Source organism: Ascidiella aspersa, chromosome 7, assembly GCF_963924565.1.
Source record: "Ascidiella aspersa chromosome 7, kaAscAspe10.2, whole genome shotgun sequence".
Classification (NCBI taxonomy): Eukaryota; Metazoa; Chordata; class Ascidiacea; order Phlebobranchia; family Ascidiidae; genus Ascidiella; species Ascidiella aspersa.
This window is the reverse complement of record NC_139453.1, coordinates 7730102-7736304: the sequence shown is the minus strand read 5'-3', so window position 1 is coordinate 7736304 and position 6203 is coordinate 7730102.

The following is a 6203-nucleotide window of genomic DNA, read 5'->3' as shown; positions in this document are numbered from 1 at the left end:
TATTAAAGCCTTGACCGATATAAAATAGGGTTTGTGTATTGAAACCTTGACCGATATAAAATAGATAGCTTAAGGGGCAATGAAGCACTAAACGAGACTATATTATTGTAGGCTTCCTGTGACTTGGGGCGCACCAGCTTATTTGATTACTGTATTGCACATAACAAAAATAATAACATGCACCATTTTCATCCGCACATTCATCCGCACAACGTTAGTCATCCGCATTACAATTTTTTTCATCCGCACAAGTGCGTACCATCCCACGGGTTGAAAAGCACTGCCCTAGTACGGTATAACAAAGCTTTTCATTGTAGCACACTTACACCGGTTTGACGTATGCGCAGTTCGAAGAAAATTTTTAAAAACAGAAACAAAACTAACCTTACCACGTAATGTTTGCGTTTAGTGACAAGTGCGATTTAATTTAACCCAAATATATTTTCGATATAGCTCTATTTTTTACAACAAATGTCACAATAAGAAAAATGTATGTCTGTTCTAAATTTAATTTAAAAATTCCCCCAAAAAATTAAACTGAGATGCGCGTTAGATAAACGAGTATTCATTAAACCTGTGATCTTTAAACTTAAAAGCATGGACGTCCCTGTAGAGTGTAGAGAGCCAGCATCTGTAGGCCAATTTGTAATTTAACGTGTCTGTGTTGCGTGTTTGAAAAGTCTGACTAAGATCGTTCTGGCTATTTCCCTTTTCCGTTTGCATTGTGCCTACCAAGGTTGTTAACTGACCAGGCAGACACTCCCTACGCATTGGCTTTTCCAAAACGTTACCAGACACAGAACGAGATGAAAGCGTTACTTGCGAGGCGTGTTTTTTCTGCGCTGTAAGCTGTTGTATTGGTAGCGGAACTATGCTGAATTTTTCAAATGCACAATAAATCTTTAAGCGACCTGACAGTAGCCTATGCACTTTGAAATGCAATTGCAATTTGTTTAGTTTCGATTTAGTAGTTTTAGGTATAAATGGTTGCAGAGTTTGGAAGGGGGCATTAATTTTTTGTCAGCGTTTACGTAACAAAGTTTCGTCATACCGTGACGTCACAAAGTTACATCTTAATAAAGAAGTAACTAACCTTGATATTGTATAAGTATGCTGACCAATCCACTTCCAAACAACGTTCGGCGCAGATCTGCTAAATTTAAGACTGATAATAAAGTGCGACTTATTTTAATCAGTTTGAACAGAATCGTTTAAAGACGACGAAAGAATAATAATTTTACATTAGCGTTGCCATAGTTCAGTATTTTCCCTGACATGTCAGAGAGTTTGTAGTGTTGATATCTGCGTCGGAAAGAAATGGCAAAATCTAATTATATGTCGGTAATTTAACCGTACCGGTACTGTATGGAATGTTTCGCAAAATATTCAAAATATCGAAAACGATATAGGCCAAGTAACAATTATTGTTATCAAATTTGTCTATAGTAAACAGCTTTGTATTCACAGAAAGTATTTCGTGAGTGCAAATGCTATTCATTGTTACGTCGCAACGACTAGGTTTACTGCTTTTTAACCATTTTGTTTTCGCTGTCGAAAATAGTTTTTGCGTATTGCGTGTTCTATTTTAGTCAGCTTAGTTAGAAACGTTTAATCAGCATGTTTTTTTTTATTTTTATACTACAGGTTAAATGATTGGAAAACCTAAAGGAGCACGATTATACAATACAGTCTTCGCACCAAATATGGAATTGCAGGTAACCATCATTTGGGGCTGCGGCTATAATATTGAAACAATAATCAGAACTATATCGATAGTGTTTCAAAGAACTGAACTACTGAAAGGATATCGTGATTTGTAGAAGTTATATATAGAAAAAACATATTTGTTTATAGCAAGACTCGCTGGCTTTCTGTACGTAATCAAAAGATTGGCTGAAATGTTAAAAAAAACTCCTTAATTTCTGTCTTTCACATACTTATTTAAACGGTAGAAAAAAGCAACTCCATTGTAGAAATACAAACAAACTTATAATTAAAATGTAATGCCCCTTCAAGTAAAAGGGATTTTCTCAGCAACCCCCAGGCCCAAGATAATGCGAATTAAACGGTGTATCTAAAGTATTCAGGATCGCAAGGATCGCTAGGATCGCAAGGATCGCTAGGATCGCTAGGATCGCTAGGATCGCAAGGATCGCTAGGATCGCTAGGATCGCAAGGATCGCTAGGATCGCAAGGATCGCTAGGTACACAATGATTGCAAGGTACACAATGATTACAAGGTACACAAGGATTGCAAGGTAGGATAAACACTCGGATGACTTAAATTAAACATCAAATCGGTTAGATTATTATTTTAACGCAAGCATATAGTTATTCGGGCTAATTCGCGAACACTTTTACAATTGAGTCGAGTTTATTGTGTGGGTTTTAACCACAATGAAGGAAAATTTATTACAAACAAACAAACGAGAAACAGTACTTACAATACGTACAATATTCGTTCGATAATTTACCTCCTTGTACGGTAAGTATAGCGATCAGACTCCAGAAGTGAACAGTTTGAGATTGCTGGTTTTTGGTATAAAATTAAATCCCTAATATACTTTATACCAGATGGCGTTAATTAAATTTCATAACAATGCGGTTCTGCCACGCAACATAAACAGGAAATTCTAAGCAATTTACGAAACACGAGTATAGAAATATTTACGGCGTGCTTATTTTATTGTTAAGAAACAATTTGATCGTTTTTTCACCAATAATTCTCTGGGTTAGTTGTCTAATTTTGGCTTCATTATGCTTATAATCGCTCTTACAGCCCGGGTGTATACAATGCTCACCAAAAGTAAACATAAAATTCCAAATTGTGTTTCGTGATGTTTTTTAAGTTTGAACTTTAAGCCGGCAAATTTAACAGAAAACCTAGGCAGGTACATTTGATGATCAGTTGCGAATTAATGTTAGCACACCCTCTAATAATACTGTTATAAATCTAAAATATTTTAAGTTTTAACTACCATAGCAATTTAAGACTCCCGGACGTTTGTGCTAATAAAAGAAAGAAAGAAAAGAAACATTTTACTTATATTAGATGAGCTTAAATTAAGCCACTTAAGAAGGGTTTTGAGGATATTTATATTTCTAAATATAGAATGTGGCTAAAAATTAAACCCTTTAAACGAAAATAAGGTTTCACACCCTGTTATACTTCCATAGATGTATATTTTTTTCTGTTAGGTCTATATGTCAAAATCATGTTTGGACTACGTCATACCTGATTCAATATTATCATAGTAGCACAATAGTTGTATTGGTCATCTTTTATACCACCACTTTCAACTTGTGACATTGTCTTAAGAAATTATTCAGTAATATGTTATTTGTTATCTGCAACAAACCTAAAGGAAACAAGCAGATTTTTATTGTACGGGCGTATTTGAGAATAGTTTATACGTAAACCGAGGGCAAGTCCTTTAAACTAAGCGTAAGTCCTTAAACTAAGGGCGAGTATGCCTTAAACTGAGAGTAATTCCTTTAAACCAGCGGTTCTTAACCGGGGGGTCGACTTCAATATTCTAATTTTTTGTAGGGAGTCGAAATTTTTTGCGCGAAACTATATTGTTTTTGCAATATTGCCGTTGTATTGTGTGTCTTATATCTTTTGAAACACCATAACGCAATGTTCAATATATGCACTTGACATTTTTTTGCGCTCGACATAATACAACCTTAGGGGAAGCCAAGGCTATAGCTAATACAGCAATTGTGACGAAATAATAACATCAGTTACACGCCGGTTAATCAATATGCTATAACAATGTGATAATAAAGGCATAACCGAAAAACTAACTGAACGGAAATTCATATAAAATGCTTTAAACAAAACAAATAGTTTAGCCTCTCCGTCTTGTATTGGAAGCTTACTATTGCGTTTTTGGCTACGGTTAAGGCAAGAACGACCTTATTTTACCACACATGAGAATTCCTATATCACTTAGCAATACTTTTATATCTTTTTTAGCACAGTTAGCTGACATTTAATAGCTAATTAAATAGTTTGCAAACAAAAGTTATGAAAAACAAACCTAACAACATTTATAGTATCAAAACCTACATTGCACTACACATTTAGCTAAAGTTTGGACATTTCAACGCTTTCTAAAAGTGTGCCGTTGAGTAGTACAAACGTTTCAATTATCTGCAACATTTTCTTGGGTGAAATGTTTTTTTATTTATTTATACGACCGCATACCACAATTAATACGGGACTAACTACAAACTGAAAAATGCATTCCTTGTGTACCTTGCGATCCTTGCAATCCTTGCGATCCTAGCGATCCTAGCGATCCTGGCGATCCTAGCGATCCTAGCGATTCTTGCGATCCTAGCGATTCTTGCGATCCTAGCGATTCTTGCGATCCTAGCGATCCTAGCGATCCTAGCGATTCTAGCGATCCTAGCGATCCTAGCGATTCTTGCGATCCTAGCGATCCTAGCGATTCTTGCGATCCTAGCGATCCTAGCGATCCTAGCGATTCTTGCGATCCTGGCGATCCTAGCGATCCTAGCGATCCTAGCGATCCTAGCGATCCTGTATATTTTAGATGCACCCGAATTAAAAGTAAAAACTTTTCTTCGAAATTTAAAATCTTTATGAAATATGTTTGCAATATATTCGAAAAGATTTATTAATGTCAACGTGCTCCACATTTCAAGCGTTTTTGGAGTTACGTGACGTAACAACGAACTGTTTCCACAACGACACATAAAGAGTTTGTCCATGTCGTTTGTTTCCAGTTGCTACGCTTCACTAGAAGCTTCAGTTTGGGGGATTCACCCGTAATGAAACTGGGGAAAATAAATCGTAGATCGTCCTGACACTTTACATAAACAGTTGGTTCGCGTGTCGAGCACATCCGTCAGTGGTAATAGTGTGAATACCTACTTTTGGAGGTACAGCAGTTAAACGGTCGTTTACTATGTGGCAAGTTCTAAGCTTCGCAGCACTGGTAGCTGTTGTCCAAAATCCAAATATGCCAATTGGGCGCTCTTTCACTATTGTACGTGAAAAGTTATGCAAAAAAAAAATAATAATACCGCATACCACAACGCATATTGTTTGGGTTAGGTTGTGGGTTAGCGTTTGGGTGAAGGTGGTTCAAGTAATATTGTGCATATTATTAATAATAACTTGACCCACCCTCAACCAAACGCTAACCCACACCCTAAACCAAACAATATGTGTTGTGGTATGCGGCATTTAAAGAATTTTTTTTTTTTATTAATTTTGACGTACAATGGTGAAAGAGCGCCGCCAATTGGCATTGCATGAACGCCAGATTGGAAATTTTTAATTTTGCACGGGGGCGTCGATTTTGCAGCTTGAAATTGCGCGTCTGTAATAACATTTCCGCCCAAATTTGCGTACGGCTGAAAATGGAGTGCTATACTGAAAACCGTTAGCGCGGCTTAAGTTTTGCGCTTTTAAGCGATTTTTCGCAACTGACCGCAGTTTACGTTGATTTTACATAAAATGCGCGGCTATGACCGCGGCCGAGCGGGTTTAAGTGCCTCACTAGTCCTTACTTTGCAACCTGACATGAACCTTCCCTACCACATAGAGAACCAATTGCAAAATATGTAAAGTCAATTGCAAACTGCTTTAGGCTACTTCTTAACCAGCAAAACTGTTATTAGTGTTGTTTAGCAAAATTAAAAAACTAAAGCTTAATGTATTTTTACTGTTAAAATGTAAGCATGATCAAATTGAAAAAGCCTTGTTTCAAATCAGCAAACATACATATTGCATATCAACTGAACATTTCTTTTGGAAAAGTTTGCAAAATAACTGAAATAAATCAGGGGTTGACAACCTGTCACCAATCGAAATCATCCAAACCACTATATTTAAATTGCAAAATTTCAGTTCCTTTTTATTTTTGACCCTCGGAGATATTTTATGTTCGCTTTGGCCATCGATTAAAAATGGTTTGCCCTTGGGATATAGAATGCATAGGTCTATTGGCATATTATTATGGTATTCTGCATTTCAAAACACTTTTTCTAAAAACTTGGTGAGCAGCACCAAATTTAAAACGTGGTAGTGTGCAATCAAAGTTTTATGCACACCTGGTTTCAAATTCTTATTACAACTAGAATTGATTTCTAAAATTTAGATGAGCAATTTACTATTTAAGGTTTGCTAACAATTTGTTGTTAAAATAGCTCTTAAACGTGCAGTC